A 21,588-nucleotide genomic window follows, 5' to 3' on the forward strand; every position below is an offset into this window, starting at 1 on the left:
CTCATTATACCTGGACTGCAGATACCCTAAAAATTAAATTGCTACTACAGCCCCTGGAATTCTCTGACGGTCTCCCATCCCAGTACTAACCAGGCCCAACCCTGCTTAGCTTTCGAGATCAGAAGAGATCGGGTGCATTCAGGGTGATGTGGCCGTAGGCCCAAAAGATTGGACTGACCCTTCAGAAACGGTGAAAGGAAGACTTTCTTCTAGTCTATTCCACTTGACGTGTGGTAGAAAGACCTTTTTTGTCAGACCAGGTCCAAACAAGGTTTCACCCTTGTAAGGAAGCGCCAGAAGCTTAGATTTTTTAGGAGAAATTAAATATAATCCAAATAATGATACGTCTTGCTCAAATTGGATATTGAACTTGCATCTGCAGTATTATAGAGCCAATGCTGTACCACTTAGCCACAGGCTTCTCAGCTGACCAAAATTTTAGCCACAACGTTTGTAGGCTAGTACAGCAAGTCTAAATAGGCAAGGCATCGCTCTAGATGATCAAATAAACCTCCAGCTTCTTATTCATGGATCTGTAAAGGAACAGCTATCTCCATAGAGATCAACATACTCCAAACCATAGTAGAAAAGCTCCCTTCTACCTAAAGCATTTTAATGGAGTCAACGACAGGAAAATACTTTAAAGGACGGGAGACAGGGAGAAAGTAACCCTAACTTCTCCTATTCCTGAGAAACACTTCCTCATAGGAAAAAACATCATAGAAATTATAGTTAACAAACTTCCAAGGGTTGACAATGACAGGGTTATCAATGTTGTTCAAGTAGCTAAAATCTCCTTACACAAGGTGTGCAACCATACATCTGAAGGAGACCACTTCAGCATCAGATGAAGGAATTATACTGTCCGAATCTGAGATTTTACCCTTTAGAAGCTACCAGCAAATCCTTCTCACCAGACTTAGGAGGGAGAGCGACCGGTGTAGCAGAATGTGGAGCAGAAACCTTACTATCTGAAAAAATGTAATGTCCTCTTGCATTTTCCCTGTAGGTAAGGAAAAACAGATAGTCGCAGATACCGCAGAGGATACATAAGCTGCAAAACCTGTAGGCAAATGCCCTCCTCCTGGAGATTGCGTTGAACCGCAGGGGACTGCATGTGATGCCAATGAGGCTTTAGATGTATGAGGAAAAAACCGTGGCATTGCCTAAACAGCATCATCCTGAGAGACATGAGGCTAGAAAAATATATCTTTTTTTTATTTTTTAAATGAACACTGTCACTTATAGAGACTTGCCGTGAAACAGGACAAACATAAATATATATAGGAACAGACCTGTGTTCCAAACTTATATTCCTGTAGCATAACCATGAAAACCCCCAATTCTCTAGCTATAGAAAATTCTTTATTGGGACATTAATGTAATAATAATTCCTTAAACTAAGTAAATTTCCTCATAAACATATGTACATGGAGGACAATCTTAGACCCCTGATACATAACATCCCCAATCCCCTCAAATTATAGCAAGGTCAATAATAAAGCATTTATAAAAAATAATTCCTAAAACGAAGGAAAAAACAAACAAGTTTTTACATATGCAGGAAGCATATAGTAACATTGGGGGCTCCAATAAACATACAGGCTCCAAACAGCTTGAGACTGTATACTAGCCCGCCACTCCATTCTCAGTCATAGAACGAGCCTGGGTCACTTGAGCGCAACAGAAACTCACAAAAAAAAGGCGCCGCGCCGATCGTCCAAAAAGGAGGCAAAGTCATTAGAACTGCTAGAAAGTGCGTAGCAAAAATAAAAACGGCGCACTAAAAAGTTTAGGGCTGCAACAACTAAGCGATAAAATCGATAATAATCGATAATGCAAATCGTTGTCAACGATTTGCATTATCGATTAATCGGTCTATCGATTAGTTGGGCTGCTTGCCACAGCCACACTAGAAAAGGCGTGTCTATTTCCTGTCTATTTCCTGAGCGCGGTGAAGAGAAGAGAAGGAGAAGACGTGTGGGAAGAGAGGAGTGTGCGACAGTGAGATTATTTGGGATAGACGTCACTTCTGACTTCATCTGCTGCAAGGTGGGTAATAACTTAGTACTAGCGTTAAGCAAAGGAGGAGGGAGATATTGGATTCGGCTGGCTGCTACTTGACTGTGAGTAGATCGCGGGCACCGGGTCATGGAAGGGGAGGGTCTGACTCTGAGTCTGGATCAAGTAAAACTTGCTAAAATAATAATATATAACCTCTTGTGGACTTCTGTTTGATTTTACAACACTCTGGTTACTGCTAGCTTCTGTAACTGTTAGGGAGGATAGCACAGGGCAGGGTGTGAGGAGATTGCGGGCACCGGGTCATGGAAGGGGAGGGGCTAAGGTAAGGGTCCGGATCAAGTAACTTGCTGGTCTCACTGTAGCGTGTTTTTTTTTTATTTAACTAACTAATAACTCAAAGCCAAGTCAACTTAGCCAAGAGAAGTGCATTAGCGCAAGCATACAAAAACACTGAGACCAGAGCTTATGTCTTAATCCTCTTGGCTCCGCCTCCCAGCAAGTTACTTGATCCAGACCCTCACCTTAGCCCCTCCCCTTCCATGCGACCCGGTGCCCTCAATCTCCTCAGTCCTCACACCTCTGTGCTATTCTTCCTAACAGTTACAGAAGCAGTCACAGGAAATGTTGTAAAATCAAACAGTCAGTGAGACCACCAGAGGTTATGTATTATTATCTTAGCAAGTTACTTGATCCATCCGGAGTCGAACCCTCACCTTAGCCCCTCCCCTTCCATGACCCGGTGCCCACGATCGCCTCACACCCCTGTGCTATGACTACTATCCTTCCTAACAGTTACTTACAGAAGCAGTAGCAGCCCTACAGTCACAGCACAGCAGTGACAGTCAACAGTTGATCTTTTTTTCTTAATTTAGACAACCTTGGTGTAATAAAAACAAAGTAAATAAATATGTCAACTTGGCAGCCAGCTACAGCTGAGCTAATAAATTATGACAACAATACATTTGCTCTGCTAAGTCTTTAAAAGTTTGTAAGTTGTGTAATTTAAAAGTAGTTTGTGTTGTGTACAGTTGTACAGTGAACTTGATAAGATAAAAAGTTTAACTATTTGTATTTCTGCAGTAAGGCAGTTTTTTTTTAATAATAATCGACCAACTAATCGATTATGAAAATAATTGTTATTTGCAGCCCTAAAAAAGTTAATAAACCTATGTACGAGAGAGAAAACTACAGGGGGATTACAGCTGAGACTGCCTAAGTAAAGTCTGTCAAAAACGTATCCATGTATAAATGAGGAAATGATGCCTCTCTATAACAGGGGCAGAGATCTCAGAAACCCCTTGAAAGATCAGTAATCAGGCCACCAGATTGCTATATATAAAGTGATCACACATAATCCCATAAAGTCTCATACATGCGATATTGTACAAATAAAATATAGCCACATGTATCTGTTAACCCCTCCAACCACTAAAAGGGAAACCGCTTCTCTCACATCTTGCAATAAGTGCCTGCATACTACCTTTATTAATATCCTAGCTAGGATATATTGTGTCCCAAGAAAATCTGCAGAGTCCTTAAAGTGCACAGTCTCCCTTACTTAGAAGACAAAAGGCACTTATCTGTATCTAGCCGTCCGGCAGGAGGACAGCCTACCCGATAGAGGATGCCACTCCTCACAGAGACCTGTAGAAAAAAGAGAGAACAGAATAAACCTACTCTGGCTTTCTATTTGAGTTCAGCAACAATGTTAGGAAAATGCAGCAAGGCCCACCTCACAAGTTCCTAACTGCTTTAAAGCTACCACTACTCTACTGAAGAGATTAACGTGGACTACAGCTATACCCAGAGCACAGGAAAGCCTGTTCTGGCTTTCAAAATAATAAAATCTTGATTGAAGTGAAATAAATCCAAATTTCATCAGACACCAAAACTTCACCTCCTCCACGCACCAAGGCAAAGAGAATGACTGGTGTTTGTGGGAAGGGAAGTGATACATAACAGCTTTGCTGAGGTGCTCTTTGCCTCCTCCTGCTGACCAGGAGTGATATTTCCAACAGCAATTGATGATGTCGTGGACTCACCATATCTTAGGAAAGAAAATACTTTTCCAATGAACAATATTTCTAGTCCAATCATTTTGCTCCTCTTGACCATCTACTATTCAAAAAAAATTCAAACAAATGTCAGACATATGCCCACATTAAACCTTGAATTATACCCCTAGTGTTGCAGCATCTCTTTCAGACACATGCACATTAGATACAACCCCTGGCCCTGCCACCCCTCTCTCAGCCACATTCCACAGCAGACCCGCAATTAGACCCCTGGCCCTCCTGACACTCAGCTACATATTAATCCCCTGCAACCCCTCTTTCACCCACATGTTAATATCATACCTCAGATAAGATTACTGGCCCTGCAGTCCCCCTGACAGCCACATGTCTACATATCTGACCCCTGGACCTGCAGCCCATCTGTGAACCAATTGTATACATCCAATCACATTTAAGATTTCATATTACATTACACTTGGTTTAGCACATCTATGAGACCACTGATCTTTCAAATGAGGAGTAGCATGGTCCTCTAGTTCTCATATGACTGATGAAAATGGTGAAAATTGAAAACATTCTATTGGTGCTTGTTACTGCAACAATTGAATATTCAAATGTGGCTACCATGTTTGCTCACTTCAAAGCCCATATTTTTAGTTCTACTTTTTCCTAACTATGGCACACATTCTTAGTTCTGCTTTTCCTAGGGGCCGTAAACACTAGTGCAGAGTGCCACATGTAGCGAACAGACAACCAGTTGCCCGTTACTGATTTCTATGAAGGAGAGGTACATTTAATATTTTTGAATAGAAAAACTAAAGTCAAAGCTATATAAAAAAATTTAGTGAAATGAATGTTAAGTGCACAGTTGTGTACAACTGAGTCCTAAGCACTTGTTTACATTGACCTAACAAGTAATGAGGTAGACTACAGTTTTGTCAAAAAAGGAGATTTACAAGACAAAATGTATAGTTCTGATTATCTTTTTGTCAAGGAAGATGACAACTATATGATGACAAAAGCATGCAGTGGCTGAAAGGAAGGTCCCTGAACTGCCTAAACAATAATTTAAAGCTTAAGTGGTGGATTGGTGATTTCCGGAAAGGTCTCATTAGTCTCAAAGTCTGTAGAAAAATGTGAATGATCAGTAGTAAGGTCAAAATGTCCTAAAAAGGAACGCACAATGGACACAAACACACACACACACACACAAACTCAAAACACAAACTTGCACATACACCCAAGGAAACACACAAAGATATACACACTCACAAACACTCACAGAAAACACACAAAGACATACATACACACACACCCTCACAGAGACATCCACAGAAAATGCACAGACACACAAACGCTTACAGAGAGACCCACAGAAAAAAAATGCATACACACTTATAGAGACACCAACAAAAGCACAAAGACATAAACACAGACACCCACAGAAGGTACATTTTCTCCACATTGCTATCCCCTAAATCAACAGTGTGTGACATGCATGATAAAATATAGCAGAAACTAAGAGATCACTTTTTAAAGAATCATATTTGTAAATGTGCAAACAAAAATACTTCTGTGAATTCAAAATTGTACATTATTGATCTGTCAGAATGGGTAGATGAAGAAAAGTACTTTTGAAAAGGTTGACATGTTTGGGGGTTCCCCCCCCCCATTTTCTCCAACCAAGAACCACTTCAAATCTGGTGTACAAATGTTCCCATCTGTCAGTTGTACTTATGGATTTTGAAAATGCTGTACTCTATATGGTCTTGGTAGAACCATAAGCTGTGGTACTCAGTCTCATACCATTAGATCTGGTTGAATGCAGGATTTAGGCTTGTTTGTATGTATTTCAAAATTAAGTCAGCTGTAGTGTAAACTGAACAGTTTTAAGTTAACCTGTCTCATTTCAAACACTGGGCAATCTAAACCTGAGAGTATAACATTTTATGGAGATGTACACATCTTAGATAAAATGCCTCCTGGCATCTGGAAAGTCCTTGCATAAAGAGGCAGTAAACTGTAATGTTATATATATATATATATATATATATATATATATTTAAATCATATCTGCCAAAAGGGCACCTACCATTTATGTATTGAGGAGGAAACATTTCTGCATGGTTTTAAATATAGAATTTCTATAGCATTGTCAAATAATCATAAATACACTGCTGCATATTGCTTAAAGAAATGTGTTTTTATGGACCCCTGGTCCCACCATACAACTACCACACTGAAGTTACAATCCAAAATTTCACACATAAATAAATATTTAGTAAGTCCTACCTACTCTGCAAATGAAAAGTGATCTGCTGTCTGACTCAGGCATACACTGTACAAACTTAAGTGCCACGTTTGTCTCACACTGTGCATAGTGGTTTAGTGCACACTTAAATGCTAATGCTTTACTCCTTGTAATGACATTTCACATGCTCAATAGCACTCTGCTGTAGTGCCCTTTGCAAAATGTAAAAAAAAAAAAAACCTTTTTTTTTTTTTTTTAAATGATAGTTGTGCTTGCCTCATGGCGCCCCTGACAGGAGTCACCCTATTCACCCCCTGAAGGCTCTATGACAAGAAAACGTTGGTTTAAAAAGAAACAACTGTTAAACAAATATTTATTTATTTACAAAAAAAATTTTATGGATCGAGTTACGTTCTTTGTGATAGGATATACATACCGCCAATACACTTTAAGACTAAGAAAGAAGACGACCAACAGAAAGCTATAAAGGGACAATGAATTAAAAAATAGGGAGTTTAAACAACTTTCTATTATGTAATTTGCTTTACTCTCATTGTATTACCAGTTAGGCTCAGGAACAGCAATACACTACTGGGAGCTGCTTATTAGTGGTTGCACATATATGCCTGTTGTCATTGGCTCACCCAATCTATTCAGCTAGCTCCCAGTAGTGCATTACTACTCCTTCAACAAAGTAAACCAAGAGAATGATTAAAATGTTATAATAAAAGGAAATTGAAAAGATGTTTAACCACTTCAGTACCAGGAATTTTAGAGAAAAACTTCCTCAAAGTACTGGAGAATTTTTAGCATTTTTGCTATCTTTCAATTTAAATAGAAATAGAGCTTTGTGGGGGTTTTTTTTTGTTTCATTTTTTAATTTACCTAAAACTATATATTTCTTTTAAGTAAACAACCCAAAGTATTGATCTAGGCTCATTATGGTATATTTCATGCCGCCATTTTGCCGCCATTTTGCCGCCCTTCACCAACACTCCTCACCACCATCTTAGGTACTGGCAGACAGTCTGCCAGTATGCACTTAAGGGTTGTTCTTTTTAATTATTTTTTTATTATTATTACTGTTTTTGAAGTGTAGGGATCCTTCCTCAACCCTCCCACCTCCTTGATTCTTCCGAAACATCTCTCTAATACTTCCCCCCACCCCCCTTCCACTAGTGGCAGCCATCTTTAGGTCCTGGCAGCTGTCTGTCAGTACCCAGTATTTATTATTTTTTTATTTTATTTATGTTTTTTGGTAGTGTAGGGGTCTCCCACGATCGTTATGTAGGGCCCTCTCTGATTCCCATCCCTCCCTTCAGAAATGATTTTCTGTAGAGTAGGGTCTCTTCCCCCTCCCATTCCTCCCCCTTCCTTTGCTGGGCCGACAGCCTGTCTCCTGTCTTCCCTCCCACACTTCCCACTAGCACAAACGGATGATTGTTACAGGCAATGACACTGATTGTGTCACTGTTTAAAACAAGCAGGCAATCTACCTTTATATGGTAATGGAACATGGATCATGCTCCTTTACCATATAAAAACAGATGACTGCATGGGCTGCTTGATGGTCGGACGTAGATCTACATTATGCATTATGATGGACTATGTACCGCATGAAGTAGATCTGCTTCCGATTGGTGCAAGGGGTTAAAATTGTTTGCTCTATTGTAATCCTGAAAAAAAACATTTTGGGTTTAATGTCTTTAAAATACAGTGACATATCCTCATTGTGGTTAACATAGCTCCCCTCTTACATATATAAGAGATGACCAAATTAACTTGCATAATATACACTATTTGACTTTGGCTTAATACTACCTAATAACAATATTCATCTAAAACTGAATTGCAGTTTACTCACTTTTTAATAAGCAATGGAGTTATAGTTAGGATTGCCACCTCAGCCATTGTTTCCTGGACATTTATGAGCTACATATGCTGCAGGGTATGCAGGGAGGAACATGAATAGTGCTATCCAGGATCACTATTCATGTGCTGTGCATGTGCAATTCATGTTCCCCTCTGCACACCCTGCAGTATGTGTAACTCATAAGTGTCCACGAAAACATGGCCGAAGTGGCAACCCTGTTTTCAGTTCAGCCTGAAACTAGATCTATATTACGTTAACTCTGCTCCATACATGGAGGAGTTGACCGTATATGTTATATATCTTCTTCGTATTAGATTAATTTCAGTCTAAATTCATCGGTCTGACTCTGTGGATGATCTATTAGTGTTGCTAGTCATTTCTTTTATATTTGGTGTAGAATGGGTGCCATATTGAGGGGAAAAAGGAAAGAGAAGATGAAAGGGAGATTTTGAGAGGAGGAGGGGGGAATCCTCCACAAGCAGCCTTGTGTGATCTCTGGAAAAGTCTAGCTATGATCTGATTAGATCTTATACACCCTTTTTTATAAGTTGTTGTTTTTATTGGTGCTCCTAAGGTTTCTTTTGGATATTCCGCAGTTGAAGGAATACATTGGTTATATGTACGCAAAACACTGGGCTGTTGGACAGGACATTTCTTCATTTCTTTTCCAAAAATAGTCTAGACAGGATGTTTGTGTAAAATTTGTACAAAGAAGTATCCATCTCTCCTATATTTATTATTTATGTTCTCTTGGTTTGGATATAGCAAATTGAGCTGGGTGAGAGTGACCTTTACTTGAATCAGCGTCTGTAAAAACATGTCTATTTGGCATATTTTTGAGCCAATTTTATAACTGAACTTTTAAAAAAAAAAATTAAATTTTTTTTTCTTTGTAACAAGTAGTTTGTGTTCTTCATAAATAAAACAGATTTTTTTTTGATTCAGGAACTCTATATCACTGAAAATAGATTTCACATTTCATCTGACAGAATAAACCAGTTTGTAAAAGTCACCAGGTTCCTATGCACACTTACATTTGCTATGGATAGTTGATGCAACAGGGCAGAAAAACATGTTTGCTCGGTGTCTGGTAATAGGACAATAACTGATTAGACATTAAAGCAATGACCAAGTTTCCTCAGGCGAATGGGACAAAGGTGAGGCACGTGGCCGGTGAAGGTTATGAGCATTTTGAACTCAAATCTGGTTAATTATTTTTAAAGTACAGTATGGGGTAATCTAATTAAAAGAACAGTAAAGTTAAAATTAACCTGACATGATAGAGCATACAATGTTAAACAACTTTCCAATTTACTTTCTATTATCAAATTTGCTTTGTTCTCTTGATATCCTTTGTTTAGAGTAAACCTAGGAAGGCTGATAGGAGTTTAGGAGCGTGCATGTGTCTTTAGCAGTCTATGGTAGTAGTGTTTGTAACTATGTATACGATTGCTATAAACAATGTTGCAATCACTGCTGCCAGATGGCTAAATACATGTGCCGCTCATGAGCAAACCTTGGATAACTCTTTAACAAAGGACACAGAGAGAATTAAGCAAAATTGGAAAGTTGCTTAAAATGCTTTGCTCTATCCAATCAATTTAAGTAAAATTTTGACTTTACAGTCCCTTTAACCTGATAATGTATGTGCACTGATCCCTGCAGGGTACAAGTACTCAATTTTGTTTTATTTTTGAGAATTTTTTAAACTTTATATATACCCACACCCTATATATATATATATATATATATATATATATATATATATATATCTCCCTTTTAGTTAACATAAAGATTAAGTGACATAGGGCACAATTCATCATGATTACAGATGGACAGTTTACAAGTAGAGAACCTGTCTGCCTGCAATCACCCCTTACGTTGCTGCATCACGTGGAGAAATAAATTTAAAATTGAACAATAGGTTTCTTGTGCAATGCTGCCCCCAATTACTTGAAAGCAGAGCATGTCAATCACCCCGAATGAGCGATTGTTGGGGTGAATATTTTAGCCAATTCTGAGACGTCAAAGTGGTGAAAAAAACAGTTCCTGCTTTCTTAAATTTGTGTCTGCACCACAAAGCATCAAAAGCTGCAAATGCAGCTTAATAAATTTACCCCATAGTCACAGTGTATGAAATACACAGAAACTAATCTTGGGGAAATCCACATTGTGTTACAGGTTGCATGCCACAACTATGTTCCTTTATTGATTTTCCCCCTTTTTTAAATTTTAATAAATAGTGTTGACAGTTTGAAAAATGTATCTCTACTCGTGCAGTGTAAAAAGATACATTCCTCTCTACAGTGACTAATCTAGAGACAGAGTTTAAAATTCGTGACACTTCCTACATGTGTCAGTGAATGTCGCACTATACTGTTTAAACACTAAATGACTGATATATCCCTCTGAATTGATTAGTGTATAAGTTTTATATGAAAATGTTATCAAATAAAATCCTACAAAACAGAAATATGGGTTTTAAAATGTCAAAGAAGAGGGAGTATGTTCAGTTATAGAAATAAGCAACATTATACTAATTTATTCTCTGATCAAGTACATTACAAAGTTCTCCTATAGTAAAAACAAATATGGTAAATCAAAGTAAACCTAAAAAGAAACAGAGTGAGTAAAAAACAGCAAACAACTTACTTGTTTAATTGCAAAATGAGCATTAAGGATTTCTCATTGTAGCCCATGCCCTCAGGGATATTAGAAAGCAGACATATTTTAAACTTAAATAAGTTGCATTCTCCCTGTACTGAGCATGAGCAAAACAGGCTCACTGTATCTCTAGCATTATCCTAATAGTAAACCAGATAAAGTAATTCTAGAAGATTTATGACATCAGGCTAGATTAGTCCTCCTGTAGAGACTGCAGCCTCCTTGTAAGGCTGTGACAAGAAGTAATGGACTCTGTACAAATGAAGTTAAAATAAGAAGAAAAAAAAAGGGTGAAAAATGATGAATAATACACATTGCAGTGAATTCTATTAAATGATTAGTAAACACCACAAATGTTATAGTTTAAAAAGAAAGATATTTACCTTTCCCCAGTTTTGCATAACCAACACTGTCAAAGAAATATAATTTTTACCTCTGTAATTACCTTATATCTAAGCTTCTGCTGACTGCCTCCTTATCTCAGATCATTTTACAGACTTGAATTTCAGGCAATAAGTGCTGACTCTTAAATAACTTCACGTGCATGAGCACAATGTTATCTATAGGAAACACATGAACTAACACCCTCTAGCTGTGAAAAACTGTCAAATGCAGAGGCGGCCTTGCAGGGCTTAGAAATTAGCATATGAGCCTACCTAGGTTTAGCTTTCAACTAAGAATAACAAGAGAACAAAGCAAATTTGATGATAAAAGTAAATTAGAAAGTTGTTTAAAATAACATGCCCTGTCTGAATCATGAAAGTTTAATTTGGACTTTACTATCCCTTTTAAGTATGACCCACTGCTTAGTGTTTTTTTATTATAACAATAAAACAGACTGTTTAACTTCCCTTTAAGTTTAGCAACAACATTATGCACAACACCTTTTACTTTTACAGGTTAAACAAAATATCAATATAGTTCTGCAAAATACATAAGTGTTTGTCTAACAAACTGTCATCTGTATAAAGTTCACAAAATATTAGCATCTCAAATAACTGTCTGGGGGGAAAAAGGATGTTTACTGAAGGTATGGAAACTGACTGCTGAACCTCTTGGCCTGATTATTGAGATCTGATTCAATCTTCCTCTCTGAAGTCTGATGCTGGACATAGCTGTCATGTTATCCAAAAGTATTTTTCATATTTTTTATCTTGAAAATGTTCTGAGTTCCAGCATTAGCTAAAGTGAACTGAAAACATTCACAGCTAACTGTCATTGTCTGGCAAATGATGTGATGTGTAGAAAACAGATACAATTTCCTTCAAATAGAACATATAAAATAAGAAAAAAAGCTTAGGGGCACAACATAGCACATATACCTGACAAGTGGAGTTAACCCTCTCAGGCCCATTTATCAAGCTCCGTATGGAGCTTGAAGGGCCGTGTTTCTGGCGAGTCTTCAGACTCGCCAGAAACACAACTTATGAAGCAGCGGTCTAAAGACCGCTGCTCCATAACCCTGTCCGCCTGCTCTGAACAGGCGGACAGGAATCGCCAGACATCAACCCGATCGAATACGATCGGGTTGATTGACAGCTCCCTGCTGGCGGCCGATTGGCCGCGAGTCAGCAGGGGGCGGCGTTGCACCAGCAGCTCTTGTGAGCTGCTGGTGCAATGTTAAATGCGGAGAGCGTATTGCTCTCCGCATTTAGCGAGGTCTTGCGGACCTGATCCGCAGTGTCGGATCAGGTCCGCAAGCCCTTTGATAAATGGGCCTGACTGTGTTGACCTGGTGGAAAAATTACAAAAGCATTGCACCTAGATCTGGTACAAAGAAAGCTGGATAGAACCTCTTGAGTTGACCTTTTGAGAGCCCAACAAACTTCTGCAGTTCTCTTTACACCAATTTTCTTATCAAATAAGAGATGACTACAAACTGTTATAAAACTGTGTCAAATTAAAAATATTTGCAACTAGTTTCTTAGCCAAAAAAAAAACAAACAATCTGCACTATTGCTCCTAATCCCAGTGTTCTGACCACTGGAGTAGATCATACTTTCCACCAAGACAATCCTTTATCGCCTCTGCAAATACAAGCCATCAGTATATCCAAATATGTAGGGACAAGTTCTTTAGAGATCTGTGTTGATTACTGCTTAAAGGGATATGGAACTCAAACTTTTTAATTCAGAAAGAGCATACGATTTAAAAAAATAAGTTTCCAATTTGCTTCTATTGTCAAATTTGGCTTTCTTTCCATGGTGTTCTTTATTGAAGAGATACCTGCCATTTACTGCTCTTGCAAATAAATAATATTCTTGCAAAAATGCTGACATTTAGTGCTCCAAAAACAAGCACGCTCCGGAGCTTATGTCCCTGCTGTTCAACAAAAGATACCAAGAGAATGAATACAATTTTATAATAGAAATAAATTAGAAAGTTGTTAAAAATGTTATGATCTAATCATGAGAGAAAAATTTGGGGTTTCATGCCCCTTTAAGCAAGTCTTAAAGCTTTTTTCTTTGGAAATAAGATGTATTTTTTCCAACTGCAACATCCAGTAATGTCTGACCAGGAGGACATGACAAAGTTTATGTATTATCATATAGGATCTTGGGAAGGGACAGCAATACGTTTATTTTCCAGGTAATTAAATTATTGGATGACTTCTTTATTGAACTGTCTAAAGAATGACTTTTTTTTTTTTTTTTTTTAAATTGTTGAAGTAAACTAGAATATTTTTTTAATGCACTAACAACATTTTGAATTTGATTTGATGTATTTTATTGATTTTTCTGGAGTTAAAGGGGCATAAAAAACAGTTTTTTTGTTTTCACAATTCAGATAGCGCATGAGATTTTAAACAACTTTCCAATTAATTTCCATTATCTAATTTGTTTTTCTCTTAATATCCTTTGTTGAAAAGGATACCTAAGTAAACTCAGGAGATGCTGATTGGTTGCTGCACATAAATGCCTCATGTTATTGGCTCATCCAGTGCATTGCCCAGTTCCCAGTAGTGCATTGCTGCATCTTCAACAAAGGATACTAACAGAATGAAGTAAATTGGAAGTTGTTTCAAATTATATTCTTTATCTGAATTATGAATGTTGGGTTTCATGTCCCTTTTTAAAAGCTATACACAAGCCAGCCGCAAGCATTCAAAACTTTACACCAGCTTAGTGTGTGTTAAATTGTAGCAAATGTTTTACGGCAGTTCAAAGCTGTGCTATTTATTGGTTGCATATAAAGTATAGGGAGTCACTATTGTAAGGTGTTGGTATTCACTTGTAGCTATTATTTATAAGAGGAAGTATTTTGATTGATAGCTAGCTGCATTCATTACTAACTTGGGGCTCATTTCCATTGAGCCGTTAAAAATGGAGCCGTAAGCTACCGAAGCAGCCGACAGCTAAATGTAAATTACGGCTCCATTTTAGTACCAGGTTTCCATTGAAAAGGTTTCTGCTTTGCGTGTGGTCGCTCTTTTTCTTTAGGTGTAAGTTAGCGTTGTGTTAACGCTTCCAGCCGATGCCGGATTTCTAAAACATTAATAGGTTACTATGGTAACCCGACCTTACATTACACTCGATTTCATATACGGCGCCCTATATTTTACCCGTCGCTCGCTGTTAGAATAAAATCAAACACCTAAGGCATGCTCAATATCTACCTCTCAACCGCAACCCCCCCACCACAATAACTAATGTATTAACCCCTAAACCGCCAACCCCCATACCGCAAAGTATTTATCAAAGTTATTTACCCCTAAACTGCCATCCCCCCAGACGCAAACTATCAAATCTATTAAACCCTAATTTGCCATCCCCCCACAATGCAAACCATCCATTTAAACTATTAACCCCTAATCTGCAATGCCCCCACAATGCAAACTATTAACTCCTAATCCGCCATCCCCCACAACGCAAACTATCTGTTTAAACTATAAACCCCTAATCCACCATTAACCTAATAAATCTATTAACCACTAATCCACTAATCCGCCATCCCCCACGACGCAAACTATCTGTTTAAACTATTAACCCCTAATCCACCATTAACCACTAAACCACCATACCCCACAACGCAAATAACTAATCACTAAGCCCCCTAACCTAACACCCCCTAAATTACAATTTAAATAAAAAAGCTAACATTACTTAAACAATACAAAAATAAGTTTAAATTAAGCTAAAATTACAGAAAATAAAATTCTAACATTACATAAAATAATAAACAAAATGATCAAAATATTAAACCTAATACCTATGAAAATAAAAAAAGCCCCCCAAAATTAAAATACCCCCAATCTAAGTTAAACAGCTATTTTACCTTTAAAAAAATTAAGTTACCCCTAACAGTAAAACCCCCCCTCCCACCAAACCCCCCAAAATAAAAAACTTATCACTAAAAAATCCTAAACTACCCATTGCCCCTAAAGGGGCATTTGTATGGGCATTGCCCTTAAAAGGGCATTCAGCTCTTTTTCAGAGCCCAAATCCCTAATCTAAAAAAAAAATCCTTACTCTAACCCCCAGATACTCACTTACGGTTCCTGAAGTCCGGCGGCAAAGTCTTCTTCCAAGCAGCGACCTTTTCTATCTTCATCCAGGATTGTGAAACTGAAGACCGGCGATATCGGAACTGAAGACCGGCAACAGCGGAACCATGGAGCGTGGAAGATCCTCTACGTACAATCGCTGCCATACAATGAATATTAAATTCAAGATACGCGATTAAATATGGCGTCCCTTGTATTCCTATTGGCTGATTTGATTCTTCAAATTCAAATCAGCCAATAGGAATGCAAGGGACGCCATAAATCGCTATTCAGTGTACGGCGGCGATCGTACGAAGAGGATCCTCCACGGTTCCGCTGTCGCAGGTCTTCAGTACCGCGGTCACCAGTCTTCAGTTTCGCGGTCCTGGATGAAGATAGAGGTCGCCGCTTGGAAGAAGACTTCACCGCCGGACTTCAGGAACCGTAAGTATCTGGGGGTTAGAGTTAGGCTTTTTTTTTAATAAATAAAAAAAAATAATTAGTTTTTTAGATTAGGGATTTGGGCGTAGTAAAAGAGCTGAATGCCCTTTTAAGGACAATGCCAATTTTAGGGGCAATGTGTAGTTTAGGATTTTTTTAGTTTTAGGTTTTGTATTTTGGGGGGTTTGGTGGGTGGGGGGTTTTACTGTTATGGGAACTTAGTTTTTTTTTAAATGTAAAAGAGCTGTTTAACTTAGGGCAATGCCCTGCAAAAGGCCCTTTAAATGGCAATTGGTAGTTTAGTATTAGATTAGGGGGTGTTTTTATTTTGGGAGGGGCTTTTTTATTTTCATAGGGATTAGGTTTAATTTTTTAATTTTTGATAATGTTTTGTTTATTTTATGTAATGTGTGACACATTTTTAATTTCTGTAATTTTAGCTTAATTTAAACTTTTTTTAAAAGTTTAAATTAAGCTAAAAGTTAATTTATGTAATTGCGATGTGGGTTTATGGCGGATTAGGGGTTAATAGTTTAGATAGTTTGCATTGTGGGGGCATTGCGGATTAGGGGTTTATAGATTTAATAGTTTGCATTGTGGGGCATGGTGATTTAGAGGATAATACATTTATTATAAGTTGCGATGTGGGGGGGATGTCAGATTGAGAGGTTTTGACGTGTCAGGTTAGAGTCCAATGGGAAAAAGCTCTCAAAGAGCATCTTTCCTGTTTTACACCTAGTTGAGCTGGATGTAGTTTTTGTTAGTGTATTGGCAGCCTCAGACAGTGTATTTATGGTTTGCGCAGGCATTGGAAACCGGGTATACTTTAAAGATTAGTGTCTTCCTATACTTTGGGAGACGTTAATATTTTCGGCAGCCGGATTCGGGTTGCCGAAATTGAGTTATAATGGGCCGTTGGAAGCAGTCGATAAAGGATATTGCTTCCGACAGCATATTTATCGATTTGCGAGTGCACACAAATGGAATTATGGCTCAATGGAAATGAGCCCTTGGATGACAGTAATTACATACTCGGGACTAGATTCAATTCCACTTGTAAAGTTTGTGATCTAGTAGTAACAAAATATATTTTAATACACTAAAACAGAGTGTTCAGTTATAAAAGGATCCATTTAGTCTCTGTGAGTATATATGTGAGATCTATAGTAGGGGTGTGTATCCCAATAAATATCAGTGTATAATTTTTAAACAGTCAGAATAGTAATAATATCCAAATCCTAGGGCTCACAACGTCTCTCTCTAAGAAAGTTCCTCTGGTGTCTAACACGCTCCGCTTCAGCCTAGGTGTCAGTAAGTAGTCAGCAACAAGTTACTATAGTAGTGCTTGTGAGCTGTTTCTTTTACCCTCCACTGGTCTGGTGGGGTGCCTGGACGCACTCTGTACTTCCTCACGGACTGGCGATGAGACTCTTCCGGGCGGGTGCAGCTTGTGTGTCCTTCCGGGCGTGTGCAGAGATTTGGTCGTATGCGTTGTATGGCGCACCTCCTGGTGCGTCTCCAATGACGTTGACGTTGCTAGGCACTTGGGTGGGAGCTAGATGCGGGTGAGAAAGAGAGAGAACCTATGTCCGAGGTAGGATGAGCAATTGGAGTAGCGGATCCAAGAGCGGTATTCCCAAACCGCTAGTAAACAAAATAGCAGAGAGGAAATGAGATGCGCTGACTCCAAAAAAATCAAATGTTGGAACAAAAGTTTATTTTGAAAGTCCAAAAAAAATTATATGTACTTGTACAAAGTTAATAGGTCACAGTCAGGAACTGTGACCTATTAACTTTGTACAAGTACATATAATTTTTTTGGGAATTTCCAAATAAACTTTTGTTCCAACATTTGATTTTTTTGGAGTCAGCGCATCTCATTTCCTCTCTGCTATTTTGTAACAAAATATATCTTTATAGACCTTAATAGGAGTTAAAATACAAAATTAAAATTGACATGGTTTAGACAGAGCATGCAATTTTAAGTGACTTTTTAGTTTACTTTTATTTTTAATGACTTTGTTCTCTTGGTGTCCTTTCTTGAAAAGCATACCTAGGTAGGCTCAAAAGCAACAATACACTACCGGGAGCTAGCTGATGATTGGTGGCTGCACACATACGCCCTTGTCATTAGCTCACTAGATGTTCAGCTATGAACCAGTAGTGCATTGCTATGCACAAGCAACAGTGCAACAATAAAACGCTCTAACACAGAATAGACTTTTCTTTTTATATGTCCCTTTTTATAGAGAGATTTATTGTCGCTTCTAGTTCATAAAGTTTACAAGTCCTCAGTTCCTTGTGTGTTTTGCTGTATAAGGATAAGCTCTGCCCCCATCCCAGATACTGAATCATTTACAAACCCTCCTCTCCCAGACCTCCTTTCACAGATCTCTCACTCATTGCTGTCAGCAATGTTACAATCCCAGATGGTTTCGGAGACATTTAATATATCAGCTAGAACTATGGATCTCATAGTTTTGCTTTTTAACTTTTCATTTATAATGTATGGTCATTTTCCCACTACCTGTACGTGCTTTTTGGATAGATTGAATCATAATGTATTCCATTCCCACCTGTCCCAAATCTGTTCCCTTTGGCATATCGCGTTTATCGAGTTGTTTTTGTTACAGTAAGGTCATTGATAATACAATTATCTTGCTGTATTTGAGAGCATGGTAATTCAGTCTTTATAACATGTGGGTGTATTTTTGTGGTATGTAAGATAGGATTCCAGCTTGTTTTTGTAGCACAGCTGTCTTCAAGAAAGCAGCAGACCCAATCTGTTCACAACAAACATGTTATAAGCAATCCAGAAATCCAGTTTTACTTGTTCATTTCACTTTAAAGGTACATCAGGCCCAAACGTTTTATTTCATGACTCAGACAGAACATACAATTCTAATTTAGTTTCCAATTTACTTCTATTGTCAAATTTGTTTCATTCTCTTTGTTGAAAGAGCAGCAGTGCACTACTTGGAGCTATCTAAACACATTAGGTGAGGCAATGACAAGAGGCACATATGTACAGCTATCAATCAGCAGCTCGCTTCCAGTAGTGTATTGCTGCTCCTGAGCCTACCTGAATATGCTTTTCAATAAGGGATATCAAGATAACAAAGCAAATTAGATAAGACGTAAATGAGAAAGCTGTTAAAAATGCCATGCTTTATCTGAATTATGATTGTTTAATTTTGACTATACTGTCCCTTTAAGACAGAGAAGACCATTTGAAAGCTATATACTGTATTGGGGGTATGGACATCCTATTCATATCACCAAAAAGACAATACTTGAATGTTAGAGCATTTTATTTTTAAACTGGAAAGAAATTGAACACATAATTTATATTGGCTTCAGAACAGCAGTGCCCTACTGGGAGCTAGCTGAACACAGGTGAGCCAATGACAGGAGGCAATGTCATATATGTAAAGTTAACAATAAGCAGCTACCTCCCAGCAGTGCATTTCTGATTCTGGGCCTACTTAATTATGCGTTTACAGCAAAGGATAAAAAGTGCATGAAATAAATTAGATAATAGATGAAAAGTGGAAAGTTTTTAAAATTGTATGTTTAATCTGTATCATGAAAGTTTAATTTTAACTTTACTGTCCCATTAAAGTGACATTGAACACAATGGGATTGTAATATAAAATGTTTGATTATGTGTAGTCAAAACAAAATAACTTTGCTATATACTTTTATATACTTTTTAATATAATTTTACCCCTTTTTCTGTAATTTAATTCTAAAAATTGTGGCATGACCATTGCCTGTTAGAAGTGACTTAACATTAACACTTCTATATTCAACACAGTCGTCACTGATTTTACATTCTAGAGATTCAGTTATAGTGATCTCTTATTCGCCTCAGCAGATTACCTAGGTTACCTTTATGTGGAGGTGCTCATTACTTTATGGAAACTAAAATCGTTTTTTCAATGTAAAAAAAAACTAATACAATTAAAAAATACATCTATTTTATTTTTAGGCTAATCTTTGCTTTGTATACATAATTTTGTCTAACTTTTATTTAGTGTTTAATATCCCTTAAATGGGCACATACATTCCAGATGTTCTGCTTTGAAAAAGCAAATTCATCCTCACAATTAAAAAGAAACCTTTATCATGTTTCCATAGAGTCCAAGTAAACACATCAGTCAGATGATGTAGGCCTTAATGAAGACCCTTATTAACCGCTTGCCTCTGCATGACGAGAATAGATTGTCATGTAAACTGCTGCCTGTGAGCACATGGTAACCCGTTCTCATCATGAAGGGGAATCGCTGATCACAACACCAGATCGTCAATTCCCCTACTCTGCAAGCTCGACAGTTAGTGGCATAGTGGGCGGAACTCCCAGAGCTAAATGGCAGTGCCGGTGATGTCACTAGAAATGTGCATGGTGACATCACAGAGCAGACTGGGCCACAATATGAAGGACTGATAAGTGAGCTGGATTGTGGGTTGCTGTTCAAACCACTCAATCTCAGCTTCCTTACTAGTCACAGACGTGATTTGAAAGAGAATTACCTACTTTTTCAAATGGTGTTCTTGGAATACAGATGATTTTAAAAAGTCTAAACACAATACTTGTGGATTTGTTTGGGAATGGTACATAATATACTTAATAAAAATCTGTTATGTCTAGTGACCCCTAATAGAGTTTTCTTGAAAAAAATAAAAGCAATTTTTTTTTTTATGTACAAAGGGGCCTCTCTAATCAATTATAACCCCAAAAGCCTGTATGGGCCCCAATTTCACATGTGGCTACTCCTGATGACAATTTAGTAAGGTGGTCACTGGGCCATTTTCAATATTATTTATTAAAATCTTTACAAAAATATACATTGTTTTTGCTGCAGCTATCTTACATGCCATGAATTACAAATATAATAATAGTATATTGTGAATCTGCTGGGCCTGCTGAAAAAAATAAAATACAATATATAATTTGTGTGGGTCACTCAATTAAATTTGACTTACAATATTGTTTTAAATTGGCTGATGGCTGTCACATGATACCGGGGAGGGAAAATTTGATTAATTTTGAAATTTTGGCAGAAAATATTCTACTGCTCATTTCAGAGTCACAGCAAGTGCGAAACTGAATTGTTTTTTTTTATTATTGTGTATTTGTCAATTATTAATTTTTACTGCATTTAGTGGTCCTTTAACCCTTACATTTTCACTGTGTGACATGCACTGTTGGCTGCAGGTTATGTCATATCATTGGCGATGATTTAAAGTCAGGATTTTAACATGACTAGTATAATAAAAATCAGTTTCTTCTGCATCAGCCATTCAGTTCTAAATTTACTGTGTTAAAGGGATAGGAAATTCAAAATTAAACTTTCACGATTCAGATAGAGCATATAATTTTAAGACACTTTTAAATTAACTTCTATTTTCAAATGTGCTTTGTTCTCTTTGTATCCCTTGTTGAAAATTAATAAGCACATATCCTACACTAATGGGAACTAGATACTGATTGGTGTCTGCTAGGGATGGGCGAATGTTTCTAAAAATGTGAAATTTAAAACAATTTTTGATACATTCGTTCGTTCGAATCGAATTTCAAATGTTTATATAACATTCTATTTTTGGATTTTCGTTTTTGAATTTTTCAGTAAAATTTGAAAATATTTGTTTGAATAATAGAATGTTTAGCTATGTATTCATTCAATTTCGAAATGTCCCTTTAAAGTGATGGTAAATCCTAGCGTTTCCATAATGATCTTGGAGATCACTTTTGGAAGAAGAAATAGAGGCGGAAAGATATAAGCAGGTTGGTAAAACCAAGGAACTGCTAACACATCCACCAGCTCCGCCTGAG

General features: G+C 37.5%; 1 protein-coding gene and 1 pseudogene across 2 annotated transcripts in view; one reads left to right on the forward strand and one right to left on the reverse strand.

The window, feature by feature from the left end:
- SLC16A2 (solute carrier family 16 member 2) overlaps window positions 1-21,588 on the forward strand; it is a 561,439-nt gene that overhangs the window by 250,330 nt on the left and 289,521 nt on the right. The window lies entirely within an intron of this gene.
- LOC128646424 (uncharacterized) lies at window positions 42-160 on the reverse strand (annotated as a pseudogene).

This window comes from Bombina bombina, chromosome 1 (assembly GCF_027579735.1).
Source record: "Bombina bombina isolate aBomBom1 chromosome 1, aBomBom1.pri, whole genome shotgun sequence".
NCBI classification, from domain to species: domain Eukaryota; kingdom Metazoa; phylum Chordata; class Amphibia; order Anura; family Bombinatoridae; genus Bombina; species Bombina bombina.